We start from the raw sequence: 17,979 nt of genomic DNA on the forward strand, positions 1-17,979 counted from the left end.
TTTTTTAGTCCTATGATTTCATTATGAAAATGTTGATATATTTGCTACTTTTAAGAAATACTTTATCGTTAACTTTTGCCATGATGTCCTCAAATTCTTAAGAACAGCTTATCCTGATTTTTCTCATTGTCACTGAAAGCCTGGGAGTGATAATGAACATAAGAAGAAAAACAATTTTCCCACCACTTTCTGATGATGTCTCTAAGCCAATCATATGTCCTAGATCACCAGAGGCAATTCCAATTTAAAATATGCTGCTTCACTTCCCCATAAGTATAATTTTATATATGACATCTATTTTTCATGTTTTGGTTCACAAAAATATGCTATCCTTGGAGCTTCTGGGTTGGTGAGCATGGAGATTCAGGGAAAGGGGTGCCCTAGGAGATGGCATGAAAGCTCCATGCCCTTTCCCATTACCTCGACCTATGCATCTCTTCCATCTGGCTGTTCCTGAGTTATATCCCTTTATAATAAACCAGTAATCTAGTTTTGGGTTCTGTTCCCAGGTTATGTGTTCCTTCTTAGACAAATTGACAGAAGAATTAGGAGAGGATACAGAAAGAACAGTTTATGATGATTAAAAATTTGCCACCAAGAAAGCCCTTGAAAATATAGGGCTCACACATATTATTGAATCACTTTTTCTCTGGGCATATATTCCTGGATTTTTCATGGCTATAAGACTCTATCTATCATAAGACTCATGAAATGCATGATAAATCCATTTGCTTATGAAGCATATGGGAAATATAAGATCCAACAGAAGATAGAAGAAACTCGTGCACAGAGAGTCCAATTAAAGAAATTGCCAAAAGTTAACAAAGGGTTAGCCCTTAACTGAGGAAGAGGAAGAGAAGCAAAAATCTACATAGAAGAAGAAAGTTAAGAGCCTTCCTAATATTCTTTCTTACCAGCGATGGTTTTAAAGTTACATTTGAGAACCCTGACTTTCAAGGAGACAAAGAGAGTGAAGAATTTAGGCTTTTGAATTTACCTGTTTCAAAAATTAGTGAAAAAAACAAGAAGAAACTAAGATTCTTAGATTCTTCATGAAAAAGGAGAAGAGAAAGAACTGGAAGGAAAACCAAGTGATGCAGAAAATTTTGAGTTCAGATGTTAAAAAAGATGGGGTTGAAGAGGTCAGGAAGTAGCACAGACTTCTCCACCAAGTGGAAGCAGTAGGAAAGACACAAGGAGAACAAGCAGATGGTCCTCAAGCCCCAGTTATATGTGATCAAAGCAGGAGAAGAACTCGGAAGCTTCAAAGACTCTGCCACCAACCAGAAGCAGATGAATAAAACCCTTGAAGATCGTTTGAAACTTGAATCAGAAAATGGGACATTGAGTGTATCAGACACTACAATTGGCAGTAAACAATTGACATTCACATTAAAGAGGTCTGAATAGCAGAAGCAACAGGAGACTGAGAAGTTGCACTGACAGGAAAGGAAAACACTTCCTGGTTCAGCAGGTCACCTGAAGTTAAGACACAGAAGAGGATGGCTGTTTCTTTGAATTTGGAAATGATCCTACTTGTGATTTGAAAGGAGGACCTCTCCCACAAATTGATCATCATTAGAGTACATTAAACACAGAGAGGGGAATGCACATTTTTAATGTTTTGTATAAATTCCAGATGCAACTAAAAAGTTAAAGATTTGACAACTTGTCCCTATTCCTTATGGGTCAGACTTTGAAACTGGACCCCTTCCCCCCACCAAAATGGTCAGTGTGTCACCCCCAGGGTGCTTTTTGTAAGTTGCTGCTCCCCATAAACATGGTCATTTTCCCATGGTTTTAATCAAGTAAGCCATGTTGTTATTTTTTAACAGTGTAATATGTGTGCCATGAAATGGAAGGTTATCCTGTGCTAAAAATGAAGCTTGATCATGCTCTGGGAACTTCTTTTCTTGCAATACCTGCTTCCATTCACTATCCAGTCAGTGGCCCAAGCAGTGGGAGCTGCAGACCAGTCTTCCAGCAGCCGACTGAGCTCTCCATTCTTCAGTAGGGAACTGCCGGATAGCACAGAGGGCACCTGCCAACCTTCAGACCAGCCTGGGACCTGGGATTGAGTAGCAGTAAATTTGGGAGCTGGAGCAGTTCATTCATCCTGAAATTCCTCCTTGGTTATAGCCTTTTAAGCAGCCTGATCTTCTTTTTCAGTCTATTTCAGACCTCTGAAGGAGTAGAGATTAGGTGTGACCTCCCATGGGTGTTCACAGGAGAAGGTGCCACGCATGTGCAGAACTTCCTTGGCCAGCATGTACCACATCAGACTCACTAAGTGAGCCCCTTTGTTGTTATAGGGGACGGTCTCTGTCCTTCCTGCTAGAGCCTTCACATAGTGCAGAGGACAGTCTGTGTTATACTGAGTGATTGTAGGCGGGTTAACATAAGATGCCTCTGTGAGAGGCTGGTGGTCAACCCTCGGATCCGTAATCACCAGAAATCATGACCCCCAGAAGGCTGCCTGGATTTGGTTGGTGAATATTCCAGGAGTTAAGCAGCCAGCAGTAGGAGTGGCTCCAGTGACAGCAGCAAACTCCAGCACAGCTCAATCACCAGTAACCTTGGAGGATATGATACAGATATCAGCTGAGTTTTCAATGGCACAAGCTGCCGGCAAAGGCTTCTAAGCTTTTCCCAGTTTCTCTTCATATTTATGATGTAGATGTCACTGCTTGTTTTTTTTTTTTTTTTTTGTAGATGTACTGTTCCATTTGGAAGTCAAGGTTGTTGCCACCTAAGTGGGTTCCTGCTGCAAGGAATTTGTGGACATCCTCCTCCCTCATTAGCAGAATATCAAGGGCTCTGGACATGGTGAAAGTTTCCATTTAACTTATGATAGGGACCCAGGACAATGCTGTATGGACCCCTCTATGGGTAGTGCAGAAAGGTGAGTTGTATTTTGATTTGTATTTTTATTATTATCAACTTGCACATTTTTTTATGTGTATTGTCGGTTTATATTTCTTCATTTGTGAATTATCACGATGTTTTCCCATTTTTCTTTGGAGACTTTGTCTTTTGCTAAGTTGGAAGCATCCCTTATAGATAGTAGCTAGTTTCAACACTCATCCCTCAAACGTGTTGCTAAAATACTTTCTCAGTTTGGGGCTTTCTTTTTAAAATTCTTTAAAGGTATTTAACAAGCAACTTTTATTTGTACTTTTTATAGTTTTTGACCAAAAATGAGGTACTGAAAATAGGTTTTCAGGAAAACTAATTTAGCAGTGGTAGGCAGGGTTGATTAGCTAGGGAAAGCTCAATTAAAATATCAGTTCATAATCAAAAAGTGAGACAAGTTTCTGCAGTCAGAAGCTGGAGATGGAAATAAAACATAATGAATAAGTATCAGATGCCTTTTAAGGGAAGAATGATAGGAATTGGTTCAATGTAGGATCTAAAGAGATATGAGTTCCAGATAATTCCAAAATTTAAGACTAAGAAAAATGTATCAGTGTTAGAAACATAAATGTTAGCATGCTACCCCATTGTTTTTCTCAAAGTTTGTTTTCTTTGATTTTAAGTAAACTGAGTTTAAGGTGTCAACAATCTACAAATATGAACACTGAAGAGTTCTTAGGAATTTTTTTCTACCACATCTTTGATAAGCATTCCAAAATAACGAAACCAAATTCATGTTTTGTTTTATTTCGTTATAACCATTATTTGTATTGTTAGCTAGTGGCCACCAGGTACAGAGGATTTTCTCAGTCTTCCCTCTAACTTACTACTACGGTTGTGTTACTCCTCCTGTCCCATATTGGTCCCAAGTCACAGGTGTGTGATCTGCTGTGACATGAGACTCCAATCTACTCTGCTTCCATCCCTGCCCCTATGTTCCAGAATTACCACCCACTACATATCTAAGCCCAAGCTTACTGCATATATGGAATCATGGGCAATGGCAAATGGCTTGGCTGATCAGGAGCCTGGAAAGAGAAAGATTAAAAGATCAGGTTCAAGGAGGTCTGAGGTAGAGGCATGTGGATGGACACAGGAGAATGGGCACATGTGGAGAACAAAAAGTAGCACTGACACATTGCTGTCTCTTGGTACAGGACTGTGACATCTTGCTTATAAAAGGTTGTCATAAGAATCCCATAGAGAGGATTCTCTGCTACTTTCTCTGTCCATCTGACAATCTCTTATCCACGATCCAAAATCCAAAGATTTCTGACATCCAACCGTTATTTATTTTGCAAATTCATTTGGCAGCAGAAATTTAGTTGAACTGACATGATGACATTTATATTTTTAATTATTATTAATAAAGCCATTAAATTAAAGAGCCCAGATGTCACGTGATTTTCCAGTACAATAAGGATTACAATGGTGAGAAGAGCACCCACATTACTAAGAATGCAGGTGGTGGCTCTTTTCTACAGGCTGGGGCAGGAGAACGTGCTGTAAGACTAAGCTCACTGACAACAGTAGAAATGAATAAAATCCCCAAACAATAAAGGCCAGTGGTGTTGCTTAACCATCAAAAGCCTGGTGGGTGCAACTGATCATAATGACCCTCATATCATCTATCACTGTCGCACCAGTGCCTCTTCCTCAGCTCACATCTATGGCTGCAACGAAGATCCTTTACAAACAGCTTATGAAGGGGCTTGCGTTCATGAACGGGTAAGCTGGGGATGTGGGTACAAGACAGAAATAGGTGGCAACGGCACTATAGCCTCATTCAGGGTAAGACAGAGATGATATGAAATCATCTCAATGAGGAGAGGTTCAGACAGCACCCTGCTCATCCATTTTGTGTGGACAGAGAAGTGGCGCAAGCTTAGAATATGTATGGAATCATGGGCAATGGGAAATGGCTTGGCTGATCAGGGGACTGGAAAGAGAAGTGTTGAAAGACAAGTTTCAAAGAGTTCTGGGTAGAGACATGGGATTGGGCATATGAGAATGGTCACTCATTGTGGAGATATTCATATCACATGTTAATGCCCACCAGAGATCTCCACCATGAAAGCAGAACTAAACATCCCGGTAAATAAAACTGAATTGGCCAGTTTACACAAGCCAGCCTCTGGCATCAGCCACCCTGGTGCTGACACAGTGGACACAGAAAAGAAGTTTCCATGATGACAGAGTTGGAGGCTATGCAACCATATGGGCTCCTACTTGCCAAAGCCACAAAATGTCCAACGTGCCAGCAATAAAGACCATTGCTGATCTGTTCATATGGCACCAACTGGTCACGGGAGGCCAGCTGAATACATTGGACTCCTTCCGTCTTATAAAGTATAGTGATTCATTTTGATAAGAACAGGCACATATTACAGTTATGGAGTCGTTTTTCCTACCCATGATACCTTAGCCAGCACCATTGTCCTAGGGTCTGTAAAACATATGATTCAGCACTACAAGACTCCATGTAATATTATGTCAGATCAAAGGAACCATTCTATAGAAAAGGGTGTTTGTAGACGGCCCATGACATGATTCACCAGACATATTACACTCAGTGCCATCCAGAAGCTTCTGGCCAGATAGAGAAATGGAATAGCCTGCTGAAGGCTAAGCTGAAGTTCAGAGAAGATGCTTTACAATGACTCCATTCCTTCAGGACTTAGTGTCCACTTTAATTCAAAGGCCTTTATATGATGGTGTGTGTCCAGTAAGTAGAATGTATAAGTCCAGAAACCAAAGTGCAGAAGCAGGATTAACCCCGCTTATCATCACTCTCAGTGATGGCAAACTCACCTGGCAAATTTGTGCTTCCCATCCCTGCCACTCTGGGCGCTCTTCCATCAAAAAGAAACATTTCCACTAGGACACAGCAAGAGCCCTACTGAACTATCAGCTAAGGGTTGCCTCCTAGACACGTCATGTTCCTCTTGCAAATGACCAGAATGTGAGTGGAGTTAGCACACTGGTAGGAGTAATTGACCGTTTTTCACCAGTAAAAGTAATACAAAGGGGGCAGGGAACAATATATCTGATATTCAGATGATCATTGGGGTACCTCTTGGTGTCCCCTTCCCAAGTTTTGGTGGTCAATGGAAAAGTTTAGTAATATTTTTCTGAGAAAACTTGGTGACCTGGGGCTCAGAAACCTCAAGGATGGTGGTCTGGGTCATGCCAAGGAATGATAAATGTCCTTTCCTGAACCTCTGGCTCAAAGTCTGATTCCTGTAGAACCTATCCTGAGACTGCATGTTTATTTAAGAGTGACACCTCAGACATGGCTGGAAATGTCATGTACTATATGGTATAAATACTGTATTCCTTTTTTAAAATATGAAAAGCTTTTAATTCTAAAGTGTTGTCAGCCCCAAAGTTTTCAGATAAAGGATTTCAAACCTGCATTTACCGAATAAAATAGACTAGGGGAAAGAGGCTATAAGGATTAGATTATGGATCTTTTATGCATCTTTTATGTTTGCTTATGACCAACACTTCCACACTTTGTCTTATTTCTTCTTTGCAAAAATCAGTCTTCCTCTACCACTGCCTGACTCAGGAATCTTCCATAAGCCTGGCTTTCCAAGAAGGTTCACTTTTCCTTCTCATATAATCTCCAAACAATGACATCTAGAAGACCTAATGTTCATCTTCAAATTTTTATTAGATTATATCTTTCTCAGTACAAATATTTAAGTATTTTCCAAGGAATACCCTCCTCAAATTTTCTAAATTAAAATTAAGCAAATTATCTGCTACTAACAGCCCGGGATTAGACATGTTTTCTCTTTGACACGTTACAGAAGTTGCTTGGCAAAGATGAAGAGTAATGACTAGAATGAACACTTACAACTAATGATTAGGATTATACATTCTATCTATATTTCTCAAAAAGATTGCTTCCTTGTAAACACTACAGTGTTTGAAGTGTTATCTGGCATTATAGCTCCATCAAGTGGTAAAATTGACATGAAACTGTAGGATTATATGCTTAGTCACCAAATGCATTCAGTTTAATTTCCATACTCGAATTCCTATCAAGGCTGTATTTATAATTAAATATCACCTCATTTCAAAACACAACCTGAGCTATTCTTAATTTGGACATTCTGATGATTTATTTATGGACAAAGATGGAGTATTTAGTTTTTTGGCGGGGGGTAAGGAAACTGAAGAAATCACATTTTCCTACTATTTATTTTGATTCTTTACTATCTATAAATTACACTTTGCTACTGGAAATGGCTATTGTCAGGCCTCAGGTCCTCGCTGACTTTTGGCCAGAGGCAGTTCCTTACCACGTGGGCCTCTCCATATGGCTGCTCACAATGTGCCATCTTGTTTCTCTCTCAGGGCAAAAGATCCAAGAGAGGAGGAGAAACAGTGAGAGAGCAAGAGCAAAATGCAAGTCACAGTCTTTTTGTGACGTAATCTCAGAAGAGACATCCCACCACTTTCACTGTTTTTTCTGTTCATTAGAAATGGGTCCAGTGTGCACTCAAGGGGAGGGGATTACACTACAACATGAATACCAGCAGGCAGGGATCACTGGGGGCCGTCTTAGAGGCTGCCTATCACAAGTGCTTTCCTGAAATAAATGCATAACCTGAAAAACTCATATGTTATAAAAATTCAAATGTATTATCATTCATTCATAGACACTAATAATTTTGTTAATAATAATAGGGTTTACTATGCTCCAGGTACTATTCTAAATGTTGACCACATATTTACTGATTAATTGTCAACTCTCTAATCCTTGTAACAACCATATAAGGTAAATACTATTATTATGCCCACCATACAGATGGGGAAATGAAGGCACAGAAAAATTAAGAAATTTGTCAGAATTTGAAACTAGGCCATCTGGCTCCAAGGAGAATATAGTGTTTAATATGCTTTCTACTTGCCGTACAACAGAAATTCTAAATTGAAGATGAGGAACACCATTGAAAATAAAAGTAAAAACAGAATTTCAGCAATGATTCTCAGCTTCCTATTATTCCAACTGATAATTTAAAAATATAAATACAGTGACCCAACTTCTGCTTCACCTTCAATAGCCCTAGTTTACGCCAATATCCTGGTATAATTGTTAATGATTCTTTCACCCTCAAAAGTGTCCACATTTAGATACTAAATTATATACATTTATATTTTTATATATATGCTTTAAAAGTGTCCCAACACATCTGAAGACTACCACACATTTCATCAACGGAGAAAATTCAGTCTCCCCCTCATACCTCCAGGTGATTCTGATGTGGCCCTAAGGGTTGATAGTCACTTTTTTAGATAGTGAAAACTGTAAGAAAAGTAATGGTGCAATAATATCACAGAGAGTTTGCCTTGATTAGGGAGCAGCACAAATCATTTAGCTGACTCCCACACAAATCTAGAGGCAGAAACTCAAATATATTGAAAAAATTAATTATAAAAATATCATGTTGTTTTTAGAAGTTGTCTATGACTTTGTCTTTTAGAAATGCAATGTAAAATGTGGGTCTGGTTAAGTTGATTAATTTTTTCAGTAAAGATATCCCAATTAGACAGATTATAGTCCAAGATTTTTAAGAAATTATTTTAGGTTGCCTATGTTTATTAAATTGAGTTGCTAAGCAGGTAAATGCATACATTATTAACAAAACATTTATTTTTCAAGTTAGTAAGGACTAAACAGACTAAAAATTGTTGAAACAGATACTCAGAAGTAAATGTATAGAAAATAACTAAGAACATGCAAATTTTCAGATACTGCCATAGCAGAGAAAGGTTACACTTTGATCTTTAGCCAGAAGAGGGCATTACATGACTACCATTTGGTGGTGTGTTACTATATGTTCTTTTTAAATCTAGAAAGACTAGATCTATGAAAAAAAAATGAATGATAGCATCCAAAAACTATACACTGAAATTATTTAATAAAAATAATTTTCCAGGGACTTCCCTGGTGGCACAGAGGTTAAGAATCCGCCTTCCAGTGCAGGGGATGGGGGTTCGATCCCTGGTCAGGGAACTAGATCCTACATGCATGCCACAGCTAAAGAGCACATGGGCCGCAACTAAGGAGCTGGTGAGCTGCAACTAAGGAGCCCAGGAGCCACAACTAAGGAGCCTGCCTGCCGCAACTAAGACCTGGTACAACCAAAATAAATAAATGAAATAAATAAATCAGCTCATTTTAAAAATAATAATAATTTTCCAAATGATTCTGCTTAAAGTAGTCAGCTTTCTTTCTACCTGAGAATTTAATAAACTTATTATTTCATTATACATACGGTCACTATGTTTTATTACAGCCAAGGATTTAAGATGGAGGAAGATCATTCATTGTTAAAACTTACAGGACCCTAAGAACCCCCCATTCTAATTTCTTCATTTTACAAATGATACAGCTGAAGTTCAGAGATGTTATGTGGCATGCCTGAGATCCCCAGGGCTGGCACTGTCATCTGAGACTGTCTCCTCTAACCATTCCCCTGAGACCCGCCCTTCTATAGTCTCCAGCTCACCATCACATCAAAGCACCACCCCAAAGGCTGACATGGGGGGCTGAATGATTCATGTCAGAACCTCCAGCAGCACTGGCAACACCAAAAGAAGAAGTAGCAACTCACTTGTAAATATGCAAGTTAATACAATTTAAATATAAACATTTTCCACTGTGACCATACCTAAGAAATGTTTCTAGTAGAACAAAATTCTCTTCTTTTCAAAATGAAATCAAAATGCTTCTCCATGAAAGGGACACAAGAGAAGATAGCAAGCCCTACATTACTTTTCCTGCTGGCCCAAATAATGTTGGCCTCTGGTCACAAAACAATAGTATTGTAGAACCAGACGTCAGCAATCAGATTGTCTCTCTTATTTATAAACATTTTATAATGAAGAATCTAAGGCCCTTGGAGGTTAAATTATTGGCTCAAGGACACAAACCTGGCAAACGTCAGAAGTGATGGATCACTTAAGGTCTGTGGAAGGCAGAATTCTATGATGTCCTTTTCCCCGGTGTTGTTTCCCTGATTAAATGACCTTCCGAGGCCAAAGGAATTTTGCAGATGCAATTAATGTTACTAATCAGTTGACCTTAAAATAGAAAGATTATCCCAGTGGGCTTAATTTAATCACATAAGCCCTTTAAGGGAGGATAATTTTCTCCAGCTATGGGCAAGGAGGACCTCAGATGTTTTCAGAGTATGAGAGGAATTGGATGTGAAGAACTAACGTTCTCCATCCTTGAGATGGAGGGCCAGGTGGTGAGGGAAGCCAAGACTGAGAGCAGCCCCAGATGACAATGAAAGGAAGACCTATAACTGTGAATAACTGAATTCTGCCAAGGATATAAAATAAATTTGGAAGCAGATCCTTCCCAGCGCATCCAGATAGGACCCCAGCCCCAGCATCTTGATTTCAGCCCTGTGGGATCATAAGCAGGGAACCCAGTTGAGCCCACATGGAATTTTGACTAACTGTAAGATAATAAATGGATGTTCTTTTAAGCTGCTGAATTTGAGTAATTTGGCATATAGCAATAGAAAACTAATACTAGGACTAACTTGAAAGCAGAAAGCATTTGAGATTTTAAGAAAGAGGGACTTCAACCTAAGGATTTTCTTACACCCATGATAAGAGAGCAGAGAAGCTAAATGGAACACAGTGAGGCAACGCTGATTAGCAGCTACAGAAAGCTACTGCCACCCCAAGGTCAGAGGACAGTGGGAAGTAGGCGACTGGAGCCCATGGGTTGGATTCACACAGCAGCAGCTGGAACCAGAGAAGCCTGTCCAGGTGGTACTTGAGGCCATTGAAAGAGCTGTGGTAACTGCAGGACCCACAGCCTGAGGCATAGGGAGGGGGTGAGTCTTCCTTCTTCCGCCTTCCAATCTTCCCAGAGTGTCTCCCATTGACTAGACCCTGCTGGATACTTGGTGATACAGGAGCCTGAGAAAGAGCATGTAGAGGTCAGCATCCTGCCACACAGAGCAGAGCAGGGAAAGGACAAAAAACGGGTCTATGGCAAACCAACCCAAAACAGACACAGATAGTGTCAGAACCTTCAAGAAGACAAGGCAGTTAGAGTTCAGGAACTGTGCCAGGTTATTTATATGTGTTATCTCTCTTAGTTCATACTTGGTATGAATAGCTTCTTTTTTGTATTCCTATCTTACTGACTAGGAAATCAAGGTCTAGGGAAGTTCAAAATATTTGCCCCAAATTATATTGCCTTAAATAATAGATGTTGTTTTAAGTGCAGGTTTATGTAACAATCATGAGCCAACTTGAAGGAGTCACCAGGAAGCCCTATAAACGCTACCATTTGAAGCTGTAGGAAAATATGAATAAGGTAGAAAAATTACACGCAATTTTATATTTTACTTCCCTAAATAACTTTCATTTTTACTGGAAAGAAAATACATTTTAGATCATTATTTTCAATAGTTCCGCAGTTCAATAGATTTTGTGTTCACCTGCTGGGGTTAGGTTTATCATTCCTCCAGCTATAATATAAGACATTTCCACTTATAATCACAGAATTAAATCTGCATGAAGGCTCACAAGATTAACTTGTACGTGCATTTCCAATGTTACTTTCTGAGATTTACATTCCAAAGATCTATGTTGCAGTAATGTTATTTCGTGTGGAAGAATTACCTGCTTCTTTTTAGTGTTAATTTAATATATTAATAATAAAGTATGCCATGACAGAAGGGCAGGAAGAGGAATATTTATGCCTAGTAGAGCAATGGTCTCCAAGTCAAATATAAACAACATTGACCGGAGTGGGGAAACACGTTCTATTTATATTTAATTTTACCTAAAATGAGAAACAATTAGTCTTTTATACTCTTTAATGTAAATGTATGGATCACTGCTGACACCTTCATCAGCTCTGCAGGTCAGATTCTCATATGGTTCCACATTCCTAATACCTCCAGAGCATCCTGATGTATTGAAGATGTCATTTTTTTTTTAATTAATTAATTTATTTATTTATTTTTGGCTGTGTTGGGACTTCATTTCTGTGCGAGGGCTTTCTCTAGTTGTGGCAAGTGGGGGCCATTCTTCATCGCGGTGCACGGGCCTCTCACTATCGCGGGCTCTCTTGTTGCGGAGCACAGGCTCCAGACGCGCAGGCTCAGTAGTTGTGGCTCACGGGCCCAGTTGCTCCGTGGCATGTGGGATCCTCCCAGACCAGGGCTCGATCCCGTGTCCCCTGCATTAGCAGGCGGATTCTCAACCACTGCGCCACCAGGGAAGCCTGAAGATGTCATTTTTACATTTTGGTCTTTTATAGCATTTTGCTAAGTATTGATACATTTCTGTCCCCACTTAAATGTATTCATAGATAATATTGTTTTATGTAAACTGTACTAACCCTTAAAAAATAGGTACGTAGCATAAAAATATCCCTTCAATAAAATTGTATATAATCCTGATAATGCAAGTATGAAGAAGGAAGCAATAAGAAAACGACAGAGCTGATACTTCTTTTCCTGATGTTAGCACTTTTTCAGTCACAAGGGAGTAATATCCATGAAGATTTAATTAAATATAACATTCAATCACATCATTCTCACAAAACTATATTCTTACTAATCATATTTGTACTGAGAGCAAAAATATTTTTGTACCATTATAATCATTTAAAATAGGATATTGCCAAAGCAATCTTGAGAAAGAAAAATGGAGCTGGAGGAATCAGGCTCCCAGACTTCAGACTATACTACAAAGCTACAGTAATCAGGACAATATGGTACTGGCACGAAAACAGAAATATAGATCAATGGAACAGGATAGAAAGCCCAGAGATAAACCTACGTGCATATTGTCACCTTATTTTTGATAAAGTAGGCAAGAATATACAATGGAGAAAAGACAGCCTCTTCAATAAGTGGTGCTGGGAAAACTGGACAGCTACATGTAAAAGAATGAAATTAGAACACTCCCTAACACTATACACAAAAATAAACTCAAAATGGATTAAAGACCTAAATCTAAGGCCAGAAACTATAAAACTCTTAGAGGAAAATGTAGGCAGAACACTCTATGACATAAATCACAGCAAGATCCTTTTTGACTCACCTCCTAGAGAAATGGAAATAAAAACAAAAATAAACAAATGGAACCTAATGAAACTTAAAAGTTTTTGCACAGCAAAGGAAACCATAAACAAGAAAAAAAGACAGCCCTCAGAATGGGAGAAAATATTTGCAAACGAAGCAACTGACAAAGGATTAATCTCCAAAATTTATAAGCAGCTCATGTAGTTCAATATCAAAAAAACAAACAACCCAATCCAAAAATGGGCAGAAGACCTAAATAGACATTTCTCCAAAGAAGATATACAGATTGCCAACAAACACATGAAAGAATGCTCAACATCATTAATCATTAGAGAAATGCAAATCAAAACTACAGTGAGATATCACCTCACCCCAGTCAGAATGGCCATCATCAAAAAACCTACAAACAGTAAATGCCGGAGAGGGTGTGGAGAAAAGGGAACCCTCTTGCACTGTTGGTGGGAATGTAAATTGATACAGCCACTATGAGAACAGTATGGAGGTTCCTTAAAAACTAAAAATAGAACTACCATACCACCCAGCAATCCCACTACTGGGCATATACCCTGAGAAAACCATAATTCAAAAAGAGTCATGTACCACAATGTTCATTGCAGCTCTATTTACAATAGCCAGGACATGGAAGCAACCTAAGTGTCCATCAACAGATGAATGGATAAAGAAGATGTGGTACATATATACAATGGAATATTATTCAGCCATAAAAAGAAACGAAATTGAGTTATCTGTTGTGAGGTGGATGGACCTAGAGTCTGTCATACAGAGTGAAGTAAGTCAGAAAGAGAAAAACAAATACCATATGTTAACACATATATATGGGAATCTAAAAAAAAAATGGTTCTGAAAAACCTAGGGGCAGGACAGGAATAAAGATTCAGACGTAGAGAATGGACTTGAGGACACAGGGAGGGGGAAGGGTAAGCTGGGACAAAGTGAGAGAGTGGCATGAACATATATACACTACCAAATTTAAAATAGATAGATAGTGGGAAGCAGCCACATAGCACAGGGAGATCAGCTTGGTGCTTTGTGACTACCTAGAGGGGTGGGATAGGAGGGTGGGAGGAAGCCGCAAGGGGAGATATGGGGATATATGTATATGCATAGCTGATTCATTTTGTTATAGAACAGAAACTAACACACCATTGTGAAGCAATTATACTCCAATAAAGATGTTAAGAATAAATAAATAAAATAAAATAGTATAATCTGTATATTTTGTCTTTGTCACCTATTTTTATATTTCTAATTTTCTTCATGTTTTAAGATGTTGACAATATGCGAGTACAGTTGCAAATGGACACAATGTGAAACTGAATACGGGGACATATATTGGGGTGCATGCTCAAAATATGATGGGAATACCTGATTTTGAAAGTTTGGTGAAAATTGTTTAGAGAATCTTAAGAATATAGCAACACAAAGGAATAATTAGTAGTTTGCATTTTCATTAACTAAAGGTTAGTTTGTTAGTGTGCTCTTGCCCAAGGTTACAAAACTATTAAACAGTGAATCCAGAATTTGAGCCCAAGCAGTCTTACTTCAGAACATATATTATTTCTCTCCTTTCTATCAGAACTTTCAACATTTCTTATACTTAGAAAAGTGTTTCAAGGTAGTATTCTGGCTGCATATACAAGAGACAGAAGAGTTTTTATTTATACTTATTTCTATTGTATAGTGTAAAGCTCAGTTAGGAGCTAGTGATAAAATACTGCCAGATTGTATATCTTTTTATTTTCAGATGGGCCTTTTAAGTGTAGGGAACATGTGAGTCTGTTGGAGGTGACTTCTTTTCTTCATACATATATGAAATGCTTTACAGTACATAATGCACTCATTCATTCACTCACTCATTCATTTTCACACACTCAACTAGTATTTATTGAATAATATCTAAGTGCCAAGCACTACTGTAGGTGCAGGCAAGATAGCAGTAATCAAAATAAAGTCCCTGGTCTCAAGTAACTTACAAATATTATACACTGTCTTAGTCTTTTGGGGCTGCTATAAAAAACACCATAGACTGAGTGGCTTACACAACAAACAGGTCTTTCTCATAGTTCTGGAGGCTTGAGGAATCCAAGATCAAGGCACTAGCAGATTTGGTGTCTGGTGAGCGCCTGCTTCCCGGTTCATAGACCGCAGTCTTCTAGTGATATCCTCATATGACTGAGGAAAAAAAGGAGAGAGCTCTCTGGGTGTCTCTTTTATAAGGACCCTACTCCTGTTCACGAGGGATCCACCTTCATGACACTAATCCCCACCCAAAGGCTTCATCTCCTAATACAATCACATTGGGGAATGGGATTCCAACATAAGAATTTTGGAGGAATACAAATATTCAGTCCCCAGTAGACACCAATTGTTACTATGTTAGGCATGAGAATAAGTAAGCTAAACATAAATACAGATTTTTCCCTTTTTGAATTCTTTCCTTGTATGCACTATGATTGACCTCACAAAAACAAAGCATAAGCAGGGTTGCAAAAGGAGAGCTATATTTCATCGATTCTGTTCACTCTCCCTTTGGCAAACTCTCTTCTCTCTCATTTGCCACAATCCCCATCCAACCCAGACCCTTGTGCCTCTGGTCTGAGGGGCTACCACAGGCACCCATCGTATTTTTCCATTCTAGATCTTTCTCCCTGGCAGTGTCAAATAGTCCACGTGATTCTTGATTCCTTCCTGGTTGTAAAATGTAACTGTCAGTCCTATTTTCTTAAGACAATTTTAGATAGGTTTCTAACTTGACACACTCTTTTGATAAGAATGTTATTAATAAATATTTTCTAAGGAGCATAGAATAACCATTCTATTAAATTAATGTCTTCCATCATTTCAGCAGGCAATGTAGTATGAAAGACTACATCAAAACAAGGCTAGGATACAGAGGATGGCTTTTATATTATAAATTATATTCCATATTATATTGCAACATAATATGGAAAAGTTATTTTAGTATAAATATATACTAGAAATAATCTAGGATTATTCATGCAGGATTTAATCTTGCCAGTGCTTAATACCTTTTTTACATAGACCCTAAGAATAAATCATATCACCATAAGACTCTCTCTTATCTTCCCTGTTCCATCACAGGATGTAATTGTCCCTCCACCCCCACTGCCATCCCAACTTTGCCCTAACACACACACACACACACACACACACACACACACACACACACACACACTTTGGATCCTATCCAATAACAGAACTGTACACAGAGTACTAATCAACAATCCAAAGCACAAACCAAGTATAAGACCTAATGGGAGGAAGCAGCTAAAAGGATGAGTTACAGGACAGATTCTATGATGAAAGTGACTACAGACAGTCAGTGAGTGACCATATAAAGTGCTCCAAGTATTTAAAACTAAAATCCTATACATTTTGGATAAAAGTTAATAGACGAGAAAACCACTTTCATATGTCTACCCCTCAGTGACACAAACACAAAGTGAAGGTCTATCTGTATATGTCAGTTTCCCTGGCTGATTTGATCATATGATTATGGACTTTAATTCTCTTCTTTCTCTGATAGGGGCAAAAATGCTAGAATAACCTGTAACAGAGAAGCAGATGCTACTATCCAAGATTGTTCAACATGGTGTATATCTAAGTCTAAATCTATATCTATTTCTACATCAAAATATTCTTTATTTCTGATGGAAGGAACGTTCCATCATATCATTGAAATTGTTAATGGAATGTGCCAATGAAGAAAAAGGGTCTTAGCACAAATTATAATTTAATTTAGAAAATACTTTCAGAAACTAACATAATAATGCACATCAGCTTTATTTCAACTGAAAAAAAAGAATATGTTTTCAAGTAAAGAACACAGTATGCTTAATAATGATTTAACAACTAGAGTCATTTTGTGAGAATGATATTTGTGATAAATATTTATCCTTTAACCAGAGAACCAGAATTATGCTATGCTGGAAGGTTACTTTGTTGGTTTCCTTCCAAAACTTCCTACAAGAGATGTCAATCCACTAGTGGTGTGGCAGAAAGGGAGATGTGCCAAAGCAGATGTGGTTAGGAGGTCACCATAGGCAGATCACCTGAAATCACCAGCCTCAAATCAATCCGAAGCCTCTGTGTTCTTTCTTATCTCAGGTCCTAAAAGCTAGAGTGTTTTTGAGTTTTTGAAGAGAGGCAGAAGTTTGGGGATGATAATTTTGAACCATGAAAAGTGTATTAGGCAAATGTTTTAAGTGTGAAAATTGAGAAACAACACGTAGACTTGTGGGGGGCAGATAATTTTCCCTCTACTCTTTTGAGTTTTTATCTGAGACCCCTGTAATAAAAGACTGTTAATAAGAGAAAAACAAACAGAAGTTTATTAACATGTGTACCTCATGTATACATGGGAGATACCCAGGGGAAAATGAGTAATTGAAAGGGGTGGCTTAGAATTTAGGCTTAAATACCACATTAATAGGGAAAGGGGAGAGGATTTGTAGGCTTCTTAGGGGAGAATAAATAGTTTTTAAGAAACATGAATGGGCCCTTAGAAGAATAGACGGGAGGAATGATAGTTTGTGACAAAGCGTGTTTGAGTGTGGTATCAAGATTTAATCTCCTCTCCAATAAGGAGTTAATCTTCCCTGGTTGATGAAAATCCCAGAGAGTGGATTTATGGCAATTGAGTTCCTTTTGATGGATATGCCTTTAGGCAGATAAAGGCAGTACAGAGAAGCCCTCTCCCTTCACTTACTTTTCAAGTGCCTACAGCTCAAAATAATCAATATACCAAGGTGGTGTATTTGGGGGTGGCATGTCCGGATCTCCTACAGTCATATTTGCGCTGGCATATTCTGCTACCCTTCAAGTTCTAGAGAGTTTCCAGGACATTTTTCTGAAAGTACTATATGAATTGAAAGTCAAGGATGTATCAAGATTGGTACATGATTTGTTACTGGTTTTAGAGTAAGTCTTTGGAAGAGTGGGATGTAGT

The 17,979-nt window shown here is 38.5% G+C and overlaps 1 pseudogene across 1 annotated transcript; it reads right to left on the reverse strand.

The window, feature by feature from the left end:
- Window positions 1-588: 588 nt before the first annotated feature.
- Window positions 589-13,673, reverse strand: LOC309627575 (small ribosomal subunit protein uS2 pseudogene; annotated as a pseudogene). The gene has a single exon. The product of its transcript is annotated as a small ribosomal subunit protein uS2 pseudogene (transcript).
- Window positions 13,674-17,979: the final 4,306 nt, after the last annotated feature.

Source organism: Balaenoptera borealis (genome assembly GCF_965194805.1).
Source record: "Balaenoptera borealis genome assembly, chromosome: 4".
Classification (NCBI taxonomy): domain Eukaryota; kingdom Metazoa; phylum Chordata; class Mammalia; order Artiodactyla; family Balaenopteridae; genus Balaenoptera; species Balaenoptera borealis.